Source organism: Lontra canadensis, unplaced genomic scaffold (assembly GCF_010015895.1).
Source record: "Lontra canadensis isolate GAN:19392208 unplaced genomic scaffold, GSC_riverotter_1.0 scaffold199, whole genome shotgun sequence".
Lineage (NCBI taxonomy): Eukaryota > Metazoa > Chordata > Mammalia > Carnivora > Mustelidae > Lontra > Lontra canadensis.
Window position 1 is genome coordinate 798597 of NW_022631193.1, and position 18316 is coordinate 816912.

General features: G+C 39.8%; 1 pseudogene; it reads right to left on the reverse strand.

Annotated features, from left to right (window-relative positions):
* Positions 1 to 14591: 14591 nt before the first annotated feature.
* On the reverse strand, positions 14592 to 15112 carry LOC116861475 (annotated as a pseudogene).
* Positions 15113 to 18316: the final 3204 nt, after the last annotated feature.

Here is an 18316-nt window from a genome sequence, read left to right on the forward strand (position 1 = left end):
TCTTCTTTTGTCAGTTAAGGACTTTATTTTTTCCTTTGCTGCTTTCAGTTTTCTTTCCTTGTCTGTGTATTTTGTGAATTTGACTATGATATGCCTTGATAGTGGTTGGCTTTTGTTGAATTTAATGGTAGTTCTCTGTGTTTCTTGGATATTGATGCCTTTATCCTTCCTTAGATTAGCTAAGTTTTCAGCTATAATTTGCTCAGATAAATTTTTTCTCTCTCTTCATCCTCTAGAAATCCTATGATATAAATGTTATTGCATTTTAATAACTCACTGAATTCCCTAAGTCTACCTGCATGTCCCATTACCTTGTTTCCCTCTTCTCTTCAGCCTCTTATTTTCCATAATTCTATCTTCTTCATCACAAATTCATTTCCCTGTTTTATCATTCTACATTTCAGTTATAGCATTTTTAATTTTAGCCTGGCTAGATTTAGTTTTTATCTGTGCAGTAAGGGATTCTCTACTGTCTTCTACACTTTTTTCAAACCCACCTAATTCTGTTACAATTGCTGTTTTAAATTCTTATTCAGACATCTTACTTACTGATTAAATCTCTGGCCATTACTTTTTCCTGTTCTTTCTTTTGGGGTGAATTCCTCTGTTTTGTCATTTTTTGGGGGGAGGGGCAAAATTTTAAAAAAATTTAAAATTTAAAATAAATTAATTAAATCTCAAAAATAAATAAATAAATAGGATGCCCAGGTGGCTCAGTGGGTTAAAGCCTCTGCCTTTGGCTCAGGTCATGATCCCAGGGTCCTGGGATTGAGCCCAAAATTGGGCTCTCTGCTCAGGAGGGAGCCTGCTACCTCCTCCCTCTCTTCCTGCCTCTCTGCCTACTTGTGATCTCTCTGTCAAATAAATTAATTAATTAAATCTTAATAAATAAATAAATAAATGAAAAGTTTTTTCTCCTCTCTCTCTCTCTCTGCCTGCCTCTCTGCCTACTTGTGATCTCTATCTGTCAAATAAATAAAATCTTTTTAAAATTTTTTAAAAATTAAGATAAAATATAATAAAATACATAAAGGAAGCTAGATACTAGGTGTGTTTTGGTCTTGTCACAAGAAACTTGATAGAGACGGAGGAGTCAAGATGGTGGAGAAGTAGCAGGCTGAGATGACATCAGGTAGCAGGAGATCAGCTAGATAGCTTATCAAACCATTGTGAACACGTACAAATCCAACAGGAGAGCAAAGAGAAGAAGAGCAACAATTCTAGAAACAGAAAATCTACCACTTTCTGAAAGGTAGGACCAGCGGAGAAGTGAATCCAAAGTGACGGGAAGATAGAATGTGCATGGAGGGGCTGGGTCCCAGCAAGTGGCAGAACAAAATCAGGACTTTTAAAAGTCTGCTCCAATGAGGGACATCGCTCCAGAGGCTAAACCAGGGTGAAGCCCACACAGGGACAGCGTGGCCCCAGGTCCCACAGGGTCACAGAAGGATCAGGGGTGTCTGAGTGTCACAGAGCTTGCAGGTATTAGAGCAGGGAAGCCAGCTACAGAGACAGAGTCAAGGAGTGAGCTCTCAACTCGGGGTTACCTTGAATCGTAATCCATGGCACAGGCCCCTGCTCTGTGAGTGGGGTCCCCATAAGATCTGGGGAGACACCTCCTGGAAGTGCTCTTGGATCTACGGTGTTCAGAGACTCCAGGCAGAGCTGTGTGCCAGAGAGAGATGCTTGGTCACAGGCTGGGTGAGCTCGGAGCACGGGCAGAGGCCAGGGAGATGGGAGCAATGGAGCGCTCTTCTCTGAGGGTGCACTGAGGAGTGGGACCCCGACCTCTTGGCTCCTCCTGGCCAGAGATTGGGAGGGCACCATTTTCATTCCCGTCCTCGGGAACTCTATGGAAAGCATTCAGGGAACAAAAGCTCCTGAAAATGAACCCAAGCGGATTACTTAGCCTGGCCCCTGGTAAGGGCAGTGCAATTCCGCCTCAGGCAAACACTTGAGAATCACTACAACAGGCCCCAGTGCCAGAAGATCATCAAGAAATCCAGCCAAGACCAAGTTCACTTACCAAGGAGAACAGCAGAATTCCAGAGGAGGAGAAAGCAAAGCATGGAATTCATGGCTTTCTCCATGATTCTTTAGTCTTGCAGTTAATTAATTTTTTTATTTTATTTTTTTTCTTCTGCTAAATTTATTTAACTTTTACTCTTTCCTCTTTTAACGTTGTTTAACTAGTTTATCTTAACAATACCTTTCATTAAAAAAATAATAGTAATCTTTTTTGAACCTTCATTATTATAGTCATATTTTATTCATTGTTTCTACCTTTATTTTTTGTATACACATAGGGCTTTTTCTTCTAAAAAATTTGGGGTACAACTTCTTCTAATAGATCAAAATATACCCTAAGTCTAGCACCAGGCTTGTTCTATTCTCCAGCCCAAGCAAATTCTCTCCACTTTCTTTTTCTTCATTCTCCCAACCAACTTACTTTATCAACTCCTTTTTTAGAAATTTATTTAAAAAATTTTTTTCTTCCTTAAAGGCATATTCCATTCCTTCATTGTGCTTACCCTTATATATGTTTTTCATTCTTTAAAATTTGGGGAGGTAGTTTCTTCTAAGAGACCAAATACTCCCAAAATTAAGTGGGTGACCCTGTTCTAGTCACCAGGCTAACATATATATATATATATATATATATGTTTCTTTTTATATTTTTTCTTTATTTGTTTTCTTTTTTCTATTTTTTTTTTTTCTGAACTTCTTTTTATCCATTTTCTCCCCCCTGACAATTTGGAGTCCCTTCTGATTTGGTTAAAGCACATTTTCCTGGGGTCTTTGCCACCCTTTTAGTATTTTATTTGCTACTTCATATATCCTTATCTGGACAAAATGACAAGGCAGAAAAACTCACCACCAAGAAAAAAAAAAAAAAAAAAAAGAACAAGAGGCAGTCCTGAAGGCTAGGGACCCAATCAATATGGACAAGTTCAGAATGCCAATTCTCAAGGCTCTAGCTGGGCTTGAAAAAGGCATGGAAGATACCAGAGAAACCCTCTCCAGAGGGGTAAAAGCCCTTTCTGGAGAAATAAAAGAACTAAAATCTAACCAAGTGGAAATCAAAAAAGCTATTAATGAGGTGCAGTTAAAAAAGGAGTCTCTTGCTCCTAGGATAAATGGGGCAGAAGAAAGAATTAGTGATATAGAAGACCAAATGACAGAGAATAAAGAAGCTGAGCAAAAGAGAGACAAACAACTGCTGGACCACGAGGGGAGAATTCGAGAGATAAGTGATACCATAAGACAAAACAACATTAGAGTAATTGGGATTCCAGAAGAAGAAGAAAGAGAGAGGGGAGCAGAAGGTATAATGGAGAGAATTATTGTAGAGAATTTCCCTAATATGGCAAAGGGAACAAGCATCAAAATCCAGGAGGTGCAGAGAGCCCCCCTCAAAATCAACAAGAATAGGTCCACACCCCGTCACCTAATAGTAAAATTTACAAGTCTTAGCTACAAAGAGAAAATCCTGAAAGCAGCCTGGGAAAAGAAGTCTGTAACATACAATGGTAAAACTATTAGATTGGCAGCAGACTTATCCACAGAGACCTGGCAGGCCAGAAAGAACTGGCATGATATATTCAGAGCACAAAATGAGAAAAACACGCAGCCAAGAAGACTATATCCATCTAGGCTATCATTGAAAATAGAAGGAGAGATAAAAAGCTTCCAGGACAAACAAAAACTGAAAGAATTGGCAAACACCAAGCCAGCTCTACAGGAGATATTGAAAGGGGTCCTCTAAACAAAGAGAGACTCTAAAAGTAGTAGATCAGAAAGGAACAGAGACAATATACAATAACAGTCACCTTACAGGCAATACAATGGCACTAAATTCATATCTCTCAATAGTTACACTGAATGTAAATGAGCTAAATGCCCCAATCAAAAGACACGGGGTATCAGAATGGATCAAAAAACAAAACCCGTCAAAATGCTGCCTATAAGAAACTCATTTTAGACCCAAAGATACCTCCAGATTTAAAGTGAGGGGGTGGAAAACAATTTAGCATTAGTCCATTAGCATGGACATCAAAAGAAAGCTGGAGTGGCAGTCCTCATATCAGATCAATTAGATTTTTAAGCCAAAGACTATAATAAGAGGTGAGGAAGGACACTATATCATACTCAAAGGATCTGTCCAACAAGAAGATCTAACAATTTTAAATATCTATGCCCCTAACATGGGAGCAGCCAACTAGATAAACCAATTAATTACAAAATCAAAGAAACACATCTACAACAATACAATAATAGTAGGGGACTTTAACACTCCCCTCACTGAAATGGACAGATCATCCAAGCAAAAGATCAACAAGGAAATAAAGACCTTAAATGACACACTGGACCAGATGGACATCACAGATATATTCAGAACATTCCATCCCAAAGCAACAGAATACACATTCTTCTCTAGTGCACATGGAACCTTCTCCAGAATAGATCACATCCTGGGTCCTAAATCAGGTCTCAACCAGACTCAAAGGATGGGGACCATTCCCTGCATATTTTCAGACCACAATGCTCTGAAGCTAGAACTCAATCACAAGAGGAAATTTGGAAAGAACCCAAATACATGGAGACTAAACAGCATCCTTCTAAAGAATGAATGGGTCAACCAGGAAATTAAAGAAGTTGAAAAAATTCATGGAAACAAATGAAAATGAAGACACAATGGTTCAAAATCTGTGGGACACAGGAAAGGCTGTCCTGAGAGGAAAATCTATAGTGATACAAGCCTTTCTCAAGAAACAAGAAAGTTCTCAAATACACAACCTAACCCTAAACGTAAAGGAGCTGGAGAAAGAACAACAAAGAAAGCCTAAACCCAGCAGGAGACGAGAAATAATAAATATCAGAGCAGAAATCAATGAAATAGAAACCAAAAACACAATAGAACAAATCAACAAAACTAGGAGTTGGTTCTTTGAAAGGATTAATAAGATTGATAAACCCCTGGCCAGACTTATCAAAAGGAAAAGAGAAAGGACCCACATAAATAAAATCATGAATGAAAGAGGAGAGATCACAACCCACACCAAATAAATATAAACAATTATAAGAACATATTATGAGCAACTCTACGCCGGCAAATTTGACAATCTGGAAGAAATTGATGCATTCCTAGAGACATATAAACTACCACAACTGAACCAGGAAGAAATAGAAAGCCTGAACAGACCCATAACCAGTAAGGAGATTGAAGCAGTCATAAAAAATCTCCAAACAAACAAAAGCTTAGGGCCAGAAGGCTTCCCAGGGGAATTCTACCAAACATTTAAAGAAGAATTAATTCCTATTCTCCTGAAACTGTTCCAAGAAATAGAAATGGAAGGAAAACTTACAAACTCATTTGATGAAGCCAGCATCACCTTGATCCCAAAACCAGACAAGGATCCCATCAAAAAAGAGAATTACAAACCAATATCCTTGAGGAACAGATATACAAAAATTCTCACCAAAATACTAGCCGATAGGATCCAACAGTACATTAAAAGGATTATTCGCCACGACCAAGTTGGGTTTATTCCAGGGCTGCAAGGTTGGTTTGACATTCACAAATCAATCAATGTGATACAATACATTAATAAAAGAAAGAAGAAGAACCATGTGATACTCTCAATAGATGCTGAAAAAGCATTTAACAAAGTACAGCATCCCTTCCTGATCAAAACTCTTCAAAGTGTAGGGATAGAGGGCACATACCTCAATATTATCAAAGCCATCTATGAAAAACCCACCACAAATATCATTCTCAATGGGGAAAAACTGAGATCTTTTCCACTAAGGTCAGGAACACGGCAGGGATGTCCATTATCACCACTGCTATTCAACAAAGTACTAGAAGTCCTAGCCTCAGCAATCAGACAACAAAAAGAAATTAAAGGCATCCAAATCGGCAAAGAAGTCAAACTATCACTCTTTGCAGATGATATGATACACTATGTGGAAAACCCAAATGACTCCACTCCAAACCTGCTAGAACTTATACAAGAATTCAGTAAAGTGTCAGGATAAAAAAATCAATGCACAGTGGCGCCTGGGTGGCTCAGTGGGTTAAAGCCTCTGCCTTCAGCTCAGGTCATGATCCCAGGATCCTGGGATCAAGCCCCGCATCAGGCTCTCTGCTCAGCAGGGAGCCTGTTTCCTCTTCTCTCTCTGCCTGCTTGTGATCTCTGTCTGTCAAATAAATAAATAAAATCTTTTTTTAAAAAATCAGTGCATAGAAAATAATAATATTTCTTTACACCAACAACAAGACAGAAGAAGGAGAAATTAAGGAGTTAATTCCATTTACAATTGCACCCAAAACCATAAGACACCTAGGAATAAACCTAACCAAGGAGAAAAAGAATCTATACTCAGAAAACTATAAAGTACTCATGAAAGAAACTGAGGAAGACACAAAGAAATGGAAAAATGTTCCATGCTTCTGGATTGGAAGAACAAATATTGTGAAAATGTCTATGCTACCTAAAGCAATCTACACATTTAATGCAATCCGTATCAAAATCCCATCCATTTTTTTTTCAAAGAAATGGAACAAATAATCCTAAAATTTATATGGAACCAGAAGAGACCTCGAATAGCCAAAGGAATATTGAAAAAGAAATCCAAAGTTGGTGGCATCACAATTCTGGACTTCGAGCTCTATTACAAAGCTGTCATCATCAAGACAGTATGGTACTGGCACAAAAACAGACACATAGATCAATGGAACAGGATAGAGAGCACAGAAATAGACCCTCTACTCTATGGCCAACTAATCTTCAACAAAGCAGGAAAGAATGTCCAATGGAAAAAAGACAGCCTCTTCAACAAATGGTGTTGGGAAAATTGGACAGCCATATGCAGAAAAATGAACGTGGACCATTTCCTTACACCACACATGAAAATAGACTCAAAGTGGATGAAGGACCTCAATGTGAGACAGGAATCCATCAAAATCCTTGAGGAGAACACAGGCAGCAACCTCTTCGACCTCAGCCTCAGCAACTCCTTCCTAGGAACATCGCCAAAGGCAAGGGAAGCAAGGGCAAAAATGAACTACTGGGACTTCATCAAGATCAAAAGCTTTTTCACAGCAAAGGAAACAGTTAACAAAACCAAAAGACAACTGACAGAATGGGAGAAGATATTTGCAAACCGCATATCAGATAAAGGGCTAGTAACCAAAATCTATAAAGAGCTTAGCAAACTCAACACCCAAAGAACAAATAATCCAATCAAGAAATGGGCAGAGGACATGAACAGACATTTCTGCAAAGAAGACATCCAGATGGCCAACAGACACATGAAAAAGTGCTCCACATCACTCAGCATCAGGGAAATACAAATCAGAACCACAATGAGATATCACCTCACACCAGTCAGAATGGCTAAAATTAACAAGTCGGGAAATGACAGATGCTGGCGAGGATGTGGAGAAAGGGGAACCCTCCTACACTGTTGGTGGGAATGCAAGCTGGTGCAACCACTCTGGAAAACTGCACGGACGTTCCTCAAAAAGTTGAAAATAGACCTACCTTACGACCCAGCAATTGCACTACTGGGTATTTACCCTAAAGGTACAAACGTAGTGATCCAAAGGGGCACGGGCACCCGAATGTTTATAGCAGCAGTGTCCACAATAGCCAAACTATGAAAAGAACCTAGATGTCCATCCACAGATGAATGGATAAAGAAGAGCTGGTATATATATACAATGGAATACTATGCAGCCATCAAAAGAAATGAAATCTGGCCATTTGTGACGACGTGTATGGAACTAGAGGGTATTATGCTTAGCGAAATAAGTCAATCAGAGAAAGACAACCATCATATAACCTCTCTGATATGAGGAAATGGAGATGCAACGTGGGGGGGGGGGGGGTGGGGGGGTAGGAAAAGAATAAATGAAACAAGATGGGATCATTTATATAAATGAAACAAGATAAGAGACTCTTAATCTCACAGAACAAACTGAGGGGGGCCAGGGGGGGGGGGGGGGTTGGGAGAGGGTGGTGGGTTTATGGACATTGGGGTGGGATGTGTGCTGTGGTGAGTGCTGTGAAGTGTGCAAACCTGGCGATTCACAGACCTGTACCCCTGGGGCTAAAAATACATTTTATGTTTATAAAAAAATAAGAAATTTTTTAAAAAAAGAAACTTGATAGAAAAAAGGTAGAAAGAAAAGGAAGAGAAAAAGTTTTTTAATATATGAAATAAAATAAAACTGTTCTTTCTGTATCTAATAATAACAATAAAAAAACAAAACAGAACAAACCCGAATTTTTAAAAACTCAGTGGACTCTAGATTCTGTTTCCCTGTAGAACTGAAGCTTTGCAGCACTCTCTGATCAATAGACTTGGTGTGGGTGAGGGGTCTGTTCCTGTCTTCTGTGGGCTGTGGGGGAGGGGCCTGCTGCTCTGATTCTCAGGTGGAATTGCCATAGTACAGATGTGTCTGCAAGGTGCAGGGGGTCAGGGCTTGGTGTAGCTGCTCTGTTCTCCACTTGGTGGCACTGTTTAGCTCACTGAGGTGAGGCGCTAGGAGACAATGGCTTTGCCCCATTCTCTTGTCTCTGGAGCAGGAATTGAGGGCCACCCCTCCTCAGTAAGCCCTCAATATGTGCAGACAATGACCCTTCCTATGTCCCTTATTTCTGTCAGATCCCCACCTTCACCCTGGGTCCAAACTGTCTGCCTACCAAATGGCACAGGTCTTCTGTGTTTGATCTCACCCACATCTGTGTTTGAAAACCCCACATTACAAGGACCCCCACAGCATGGGCCGACACTGATCCTCTGGGTTTGCTCTCCCTGTACTGTGCCCAGTGCCACCTTGTCCCTGAAGACAGTGGGAAGTCTGTGCAGCAGTTCACAGTTTATGGTAAATGACAACACACAGCCTGCACCAGGGACTGCTGCCCTCAGACAGCAGCATTGTTCTTATACTGATAAGCTGGGCAGCTTGATGAGCCTGCAGGGTCCTTTGCCCACAGACAGGCTCTATCACTTCTACCAAATGCACTCCAAGCAGGGAAACAACTACTCCCCATAGGACCCTGGAGAGCCTCAGACTGCCCAGTACTGGGGCTCCACCCTGGTCTTCCACAGGAGCACCATTCAGTTCCCCAGGAGCAAACCTGGCAATGCTCAGACCTCTGAAGATTCAGACTCTGCACTCAACTGCCTATAGAAATTTGGTGGGATTGTAAACCTTACCTTTTTTCCCCCATCAGTGGTTTTAGGGAATTGTTTTCTTGTGCATTCCCCTGCACATGTTTTCACTTTTTTTTTTTTTTTTTTTTTTTTAAGTGCTTTCTCTCTCTCTCCTCCTCCTCTCTGGCCATTTCCTCCCCTGGACAGCACCCCTGAATCTCTTCCACAAATCAACTCTCTGCAGTTCCTACCTTCCACATGTCATTTTTCCAGTTTGTAGACATACACCTATGTTCTCTAAGGCTTCTAGTCAATTTCTTGGGTGTTCAGAATGATTTGATATTTATCTAGCTGTGTTTGAAGGAGGAGAAAAGCTCAGGCTCACCGTTCTCCTCCACCATCTTATCTCTCTCTAAGTTTCATAACTTCTTTATATATTTTAGTTATTAATCCTTTACCAGATAACATGTAAATACCTTACCCCATTCTGTAGTTGCTTTTTAGTTTTGTTGATTGATTCCTTCACTGTGCAGAAGCTTTTTATTTTAATGAAGTTCCAATAGTTTGTTTTTGCTTTTCCTTCCCTCATATCAGGACACTTTTCTATAAAGAAGTTACTATGGGCAATGTCAGTGAGGCTTTTGCCTGTGTTCTCCTCTAGGATTTGAATGGTTTCCTGCCTCACATGTAGGTTTTTCATCCATTTTGTGTTTGTTTTTGTGTATGGTGTAAGAAAGTGGTCCAGTTTCATTCTTTTGCATGTTGCTGTCCAGTTTCCCAACACAATTTGTTGGGGGAAAAGAAATAATTGTCTTTTTTCCATTGCTTATTTTTCCCTGCTTTGTCAAAGATTAATTGACTGTTGGGTTGTAGATTCATTTGTGGGTTTTCTATTCTGGTCCATTGATCTGTCTATTTGTGTACCAGCACCATTCTGTTTTGATCACCACAGTTTTGTAATAGGTTTGAAGTCTGGAATTGTGATGATTCCAGCTTTACTTTTTAAGATTTTATTTATTTATTTATTTGACAGACACAGATCACAAGTAGGCAGAGAGGCAGGCAGAGAGAGAGGAGGAAACAGGCTCCCTGCTGAGCAGAGAGCCCAAGGCAGGGCTTGAACCCAGGATCCTGGGATCACGACCTGAGCTGAAGGCAAAGGCTTTAACCCACTGAGCCACCCAGGCACCCCTTCTTCTTCTTTTTTTTTTTTTTTTAGATTTATTTATTTATTTATTTGACAAACAGAGATCACAAGTAGGCAGAGAGGCAGACAGAGAGAGAGAGAGAGAGGAGGAAGCAGGCTCCCAGCTGAGCAGAGAGCTGGATGTGGGGCTCAATTCCAGGACCCTGGGATCCTGACCTGAGCTGAAGGCAGAGGCTTTAACCCACTGAGCCACCCAGGTGCCCTCACCTTTACTTTTCTTCTTCAAGATTGCTTTGGCTGTTGAGACTCTTTTCTGTTTCCACACAAATTTTAGGATTATTTATTCTAGTTCCATGAAAAATGCTGGTGGTATTTTGATAAGACTGCATTAAATGTGTAGATTGCTTTGGGTAGTATAAACATTTTAAAAACATTTGTTCTTCCGATCCCTAAGCATGGAATGTCATTCCATTTGTTAATGTCATCTTCAGTTTCTTTCAACAGTGTTTATAGTTTTCAGAGAAAAGGTCTATTACCTCTTTGGTTAGTTTTATTCCTAGGTATCTTAATTGTTTTTGGTGTAATTGTAAATGGGATTGAATCTTTAATTTCTTTTTCTGCTGCTACATTATTGATATATAGAAATGCAACAGATTTATCTATGTTAATTTTCTATCCTTTGAATTTACTGAATTTGTTTATCAGTTCTAGTAATATTTTGGTGGAGTCTTTCCAGTTTTCTAGATATAGTATCATCTCATCTGCAAATATTGGAAGTTTGACATCTTCCTTGCTTATTTGGATGACTTATTTATTTTTGTTGTCTAATTGCTCTGGTGAGGACTTCTATTACTATGTCAAATAACAGCACTAAGATGGCAGACATCCTTATTCCTAACCATAGAGGAAAAACTTACAGCTTTTCTCCACTGAGGATGATATTAGCTGTGGAATTTTCATATATGGGTTTTATCATGTTGAAGTATGTTCCCTCTAAACCTACTTTGTTGAAGGTTTTTATCTTGAATCAATGTTGTACTTTGTCAAATGCTTTTTCTGCATCTACTGAAATGATCATACAGCTCTTTTTTTTTCTTCAGATTTTTAGTTAAATTCTAGTTAGTTAACATACAGTGCAGTATTGTTTCAGGAGTAGAATTCAGTGATTCATCACTTACAAATAACACCCAGCGCTCAACACAGTAAGTGCCCTCCTGACGACTACCCATCACCCATCTAGCCCATCCCCCTCCCACCTTCCTCAAACAGCGCTCAGTTTGTTCTCTATCTTTAGGAGTCTCTTATGGTTTGTTTCCCTCTCTCTTTTTTTCCCCCCTTTCCCATATGTTTATGTGTATTATTTCTTAAATTCCACATATGAGTGACATCATATGGTATGGGTCTTGCTCTGACTAACTTATTTCACTTTGCATAATACCCTCTAGTTCCATCCATATCACTACAAATGGAAAGATTTCATTCTTTTTGAGGCTAAATAATATTCATTCCACCATGTATATATACCACATCTTCTTTATCCATTCATCAGTTGAAGGACATTTCAGCCCTTCCGTAGTTTAGCTATTGTAGATAATATGGCTATGAACATCAGGGTAAATTACCCCTTTGAATCTATATTTTTGTATCCTTTGGGTAAATACTTAGTAGTGCAATTGCTAGATCATAGGGTAGCTCTCTTTTAACTTTTGAGGAACCTCCATACTGTTTTCCAGAATGGCTGTAGCATTCTGCATTCCCACCAATGGTGCAAGAGAATTCCCCTCCTCTGCATCCTCACCAATATCTGTTGTTTCCTGTGTTGTAAATTTTAGCCTTTCTGACTAGTGTGAAGTGATACTTCATTGTGATCATATGGTTCTTATCCTTTCTTTAATGAATGTGGTATATCATTGATTTGTGAATATTGAATTGCCCTTGAAGCCCAGGAATAAATCCTACTTGATCACAGTGAACAATTTTTTTAATGTATTGTTGGATTTGGTTTGCTAGAATTTTATTGAGAATTTTTGCATCCATGTTCATCAGGGATATTGGCCTGTAGTTCTCTTTTTTTGTGGAGTCTTTATCTGATTTTGGTATCAGGGTAATGCTGGCTTCATAAAATGAATTTGAAAGTTTTCCTTATCTTTCTTTCTTTCTTTCTTTCTTTTTCTTTTTTTCTGAATGGTTTGACAAGAATAGGTTTTAATTTGTCCTAAATGTTTGGCAGAATTTGTCTGTGAAGCCATCTCGTCTTGGATTTTTGCTTTTGGGAGTCCTTTTTTAAGTATTGATTCAATTTCTTTGCTGATTATCAATCTGTTCAAGTTTTCTATTACTTTCTGTTTCAGTTTTGATCGTTTCTAAGAATTTATCAGTTTCTTAGAGGTGGTACAATTTGTTGGCATATAGTTTTTCATAATATTCTCATAACTGTATTTTTGCGGTGTTGGTTTTTATTTCTGTTCTCTCATATGTCATTTTATTTATTTAGGTACACTCCGGGTCTCACTGATCTCTTCTATTGTTTTTGTAGTTTCTATATCATTTATTTCTGCTTTAATCTTTATTATTTCCTTCATCCTCTTGGCTTTAGGCTTCATTTGGCTTTTTAGTTCCTTTAGGTTCGAGTTTAGGTTGTTTATTTGAGATTTTCTTCTTCAGTAAGGTTGTATTGCTCTGAGAATTGCTTTTGCTTGACCCCAAAGATTTTGGACCCTTGTGTTTTCATGTTCATGTTTCCATGTATTTTTTTATTTGTTGTTTGATTTTCTAGTTGACCCAATTTAGTCACATGTTATTTGACTTCCATGTATTTGTGGTCTTTCCAGATTTTTCTTGTGGTTGGCTCTTGCTTCATAATGTTGTAGTCAGAAAAGATGCATGGTATTATTTCAGTCTTCTTGTGTTTGTTGAGGCCTGAATTGTAACCTAATATGTGATCTGTTTTGGATATTATCCCATGTAACCTTGAAAAGAATGTATTTTAGGATAGAATAGTCTGAGTATATTTGTCAAGTCCAGTGTGTCATTTAAAGCTGTTGCTGCCTGTTGATGTTCTGTTTAGGTGATCTGTCTGCTGATGTAAGTGAGGTATTAAAGTCCCCTACTGTTACTGTATTACTATCAATGGGTTCCTTTATATTTGTTATTAAATGTTTTATATATTTGGTTGCTCCCATGTTTGGTGCATAAATATTTACAGTTCTTGGATCTTGTTGGACTGTTCCCTTTATTATGATACCGTGTCCTTCTTTGTCTTTTGTTAGTCTGTTTTAAAGTCTAGTTTGTCTGATATAAGTATTGCTACTCCAGCTTTCTTTTGACATCCATTTTTGTGATAAATGTTTCTGCATCTCCTCACTTTCAATGTGCAGGTATCTTCATATCTCAAATAAGTATCTTATAGGTGCTCTATAGTTGGGTCTTTTTTGTTTGTTTTGGTTTTTGTTTTGTTTTCTTATCCATCTGACACCCTGTGTATTTTGAGTGTTTAGTCCATTTACATTCAAAGTAATTTTTAATAGATATGCATTTATAGCCATTTTATTACATGTTTTATCATTGTTTCTGGAGATTTCTCTGATCCTTTCTTGTCTTTGTCACTTTTGGTCTTTCCTTTCCACCCAAGGAGTAGTAGCCTTTAATGTTTCTTAAAAGGCTGTTTAGTAGTCATGAACTCCTTTAGTTTCTGTTTGTCCATAAATTCCTTATCTCTCCTTTTACTCTGAATGATGTCTTTCCTGGAGAGAGGACATCCTGAATGATGTCCTTCCTGGATAATTTCTGGCTGCAGATTTTATCCATTCAGCACTTTGAATATATCATGCCAGTTCCTTCTGACTTAGCAACTATCTTTTGAAAAATCTCCAGCTAGCCTTATGGGTTGTCCCTAATAAATTAAGGACTTCTTTTGCCTTACTGTTTTTAAGATTTTTTAAAATTCTATTTTATTTTTTCAGTGATCCAAGATTCATTGTTTATGCACGACAGCCAGTGCTCCATGCAATACATGCCTTCCATAATACCCATCACCAGGCTCACTCATTCTCCCCCCCAACCCCTCCCTTTCAAAACCCTCAGTTTGTATTAGTATATTTTGCAAATTTAATTGCAATATGTCTTGGTGTTGGCCTGCTTTTGTTTTCACACTATCTACCCCTCAGTTGTTTGCCTACCTTCTCTCCGGGAGCAGGGCAGTGTTCTCCAGGCACTGACCTACAGGCAGGACAGTGGGCAGAGCAGGAGGCTGTCCTTAGAGGGTAGTGGTAAGTAGACGTCATGAACTTCTCTTGAAGGTGTTGCTGATGTAGAGGTATAGGAAGATTTGAGGCTTGCAAAGAGGGGGCCAGCCTCAGGCTGGGGGACCAGTACCAACCATTCCTTGCCTTTGGGCCACCTGTGTCACCAAAAGGAGCTGCTGGAACAAGAACCTGAGCAGGGCCTGGCAGATGACAACCAGCCCATGGCAGTTGTAGAGCTGCCAACTGGAGAATTCCAGCCAGGCAACACAGCTGCTGCTGCCTGTACCCAGTGCCACCAGCTCACAGATCTTCTTGACATGGCCACTGGTGCCTGTGGCCTCTTTCTCTGGGATGACTGCAGCCACAGTAACCTTACAGACCTGGTATGGTGAGGTCTTGTCCACCAAACAGGCAAAGTTGGTGCTGACCACAGCCCACAGTGCTGCTCATGGGTTAGGATGTTCTCTACACTCAGAGGAGCAAGTGGAGGCTTGCTGGAGGTTTAGGGGGACTCTGGGCCTATTATGGACTTTGGGGAAATACTATCCGTGTGCATTCTCTTTTGTGCACCTCTCTCTTTCTCTTTCTCTATCACCTTTCTCCATGACCATGACTCACTCCCCTCAGCAGCACCTATGATCAGTTCTCCCCTAAACCACATTTCTACACTTCCTACCTTCCCGGGTGTGGCCTCGTCTCTCCCTTTAATTGTGGAGTTTGTTCTGTCAGTCTTCAAGTAGATTTATGGGGTTTTAGGATGATCTGATCGTCACCTAGTTGTGTTTTTGGGATGCAACTAGTCTAAGATCCTCCTGTTCTGCTGGCATCTTTTTCTCCTCTCCCAACTCTTAATTGAGCTATTATCTATCTCATATAAATTTAACTTTTGAGGGACTGTACAGTGACTGTTGTGTTGTTTTATATATAATTAAGGCTACCTAGAAGTTTCTGGAGTAGAATTGTAAATTCTTAGCTTAATTTTACATAATACATGGAATGAATGTGAAAAAAAAGTCATCCTCCTGTATTTTCCTTTTCCTTTTATGCCTTTGTTCTGTGTCAGCCTCAGCCTATTGATAGTGATGGTATTGGCTTGGAATGCCTAAGGCACTCACCTGGGTTCCCAGTACTTATGGTAAGTCCCCACAGACATTTCCCCAACTAGAGTCAATACTGTGGCTGGCCTGGCTCTTGTGGTTCTTATTATTATTGGAAGAAGCCTCTCAGCAATAACAATCAGGGGACTTTGAAAAAAGAAATTTGTTACAGATCCTAGAAGGTATATGGCATGCCCAAGAGCCATCAAGCAAGGTGTCAGAAAGAGAGTGAAGACCTGGGGTTCTGCTTTTATTGAGGTTGAGGGTAGAGTACCTAGGGCTTCTTGGGTTTATGCTTTACCCACAAATGTAAAAATATAAGAGCAGGAATTGGGGCACAGGAAGGGAAATAACAGAGTCCCTCAAGTGGCCAATTATCTCAGTTGCCCAGGACTTTCTAATAGGGAAACTCATAGATGGGATGGACAGCCTGGTTCTTTATCTAGTTGTTTGACCAGTAACTGTATCATACAGCTGGCAATATGTTTATTCAAGATAGATGTCTTCGAAATGTATGCCTCAGCAATCAAAAGCTGAATTTCAGGCACTTACACTGCAAAAACCCTGTTGAATCTCCTTCCAGAATATATCTAGAATATTATCATTTTTACCATCCCCATAGCCCTGATGCAAGCCTGCCTCATTTCTCACCTGTAGAATTGCAGTGGCCCTAACCAGTCTTAATTCCCTAGAGCTACTCTAACTTAGTAGCCAGGGTTAGCATGTTATATGTCATCCCTCCTGGGTTCAGAATCCTGCATTACCTCACTTAGTGCCAAAACTTGTATGATCCGGACCTGCTCTTCTTCCTCATGCTGCTTACTTCTTTTCTCACCTCCTTGTTCTTCTGATATTCACCTCCTCATTCACCTCCCTGCTCACCACGTTCCAGCCCCAGATGGTCTTTTCACCCTCTTTGAGCACCAGTCTTCCACTCAAAGCCTTTGCACTTACTGTTGCCTCTTCCTGCATGGTTCTTTCCCCCACACATCCAGGGGGTCCCTCTTTCCCTTTCCTCAGGCGATTACTCCAAAGTCTCCTCCTCACTGGAGACTTACTGAAAGTCACCCTGTTGAAATTGCTCACTCCCATCCCTACAGCTTTTAATATGCCCACCCCTATTTTTCTGACCTTATACACTACATATTATAGTTGTTGTACCACCCATGTAAACTCTTAGCCAGAATGAAAGTTCCATAAAGGGAGGGAATTTTTCCACTACTCTATTCCCAGCTCCTAGAACAGTGCCTGCCACATTACACTGGAAAATATCAGTTAGGTTGGCTGTTAAATGCACACAAAGATGGAGGGATGAACAAATGGAAGTAAAATTCGATTTAATTAGTAGTTACACCAGAATGACCACAAGATGGAGACATTCTTTAATACAAATTTATGCCCACTTTCCCTTCTGTTTCCTTTCCCACCCACCCCACCCATCCCATAGTATTTTGGTGCCTCTCTTACCTACCTACACACATGCCTGAGTTTCACTGTAGCTATTCGTGTGTGTGGGTGGGTGGGTAGGTGGGTGTGTGGGTGTGTGTGCGTGCACACATGCATGCTCTTTTGGATTTTGTGTCCCTTCTTGGCAATTTGGATACTCTCTCTGTCTACATAGTCTCTGTTTGCGGGATGGAAGAAACAAGTTAGAACTGAAACAGGTACCTCATTTTTTTTGTTGTTGTTGTTTAACCTACTGAATTTTTTTATTTCTTTAATAAAATTTTGTGTGTTTTAAGGGAATAAATAGCATATTTACATTTTATATTCATGTATTATTTTTATGAAGTTAAATTGGTTTGCTTTTGCCTTCTGTGTCTTGTACAAAGTGCTGAGGCAGTGGGTCTGAATGAAATAACAGTACAAATCCAAAGCTGTGATTTTTCTTTTGGACCAAATTAGTTCCTTGTCATGTGGTTTCTTCTTCTTCTTTTTTTTTCAAAGATTTTGTTTATTTATTTGACAGATAGAGATCACAAGTAGGCAGAGAGAAAGGAGGAAACAGGCTCCCTGCTGAGCAGAGAGCTTGATGCGGGGCTCAATCCCAGGACTCTGGGATCATGACCTGAGCCAAAGGCAGAGGCTTTAACCCACTGAGCCACCCAGGTGCCCCATGTGGTTTCTTCTTAAGAGGTGGCCAAGGCTTTATTGGGGGAAAATTCTTTCCTTCCACACTCAGACAGCACCTGAGGAGCCCAAGTCTCACTGGCTTTTCCTCCTTAAAGCTGAGTGAACGGCACATGTGCAATGGGTCTGCTACCATTTATTCAAAGCCTATTTGATATTTCCTTACTTGGAATGAAACTCTATGAATTACATTTCACTAGTTCTACCTGACTCTAAGTCTGTTTGGTACCTTTTATTTTATTTTATTTTATTTTGTAATTTTATTTCTATTTCAATTCCAGTTAGTTGACATACAGGCTAATACTAGTTTCAGGAATAGAATTTAGTGATTCATCGCTTACATACAACACTCAGTGCTCATCATAACAGGTGCCCCCCTTAATACCCACGACCAGGCTCACCCATCCCCCAACCCGCCTCGCCTTCAAATCCCTCAATTTGTTTCTCAGAGTCCACAGTCTCTTGTGGTTCATCTCCCCCTCCAATTTCCCCCAACTCCCTTCTCCTCTCCATCTCCCCATGTCCTCCATGTT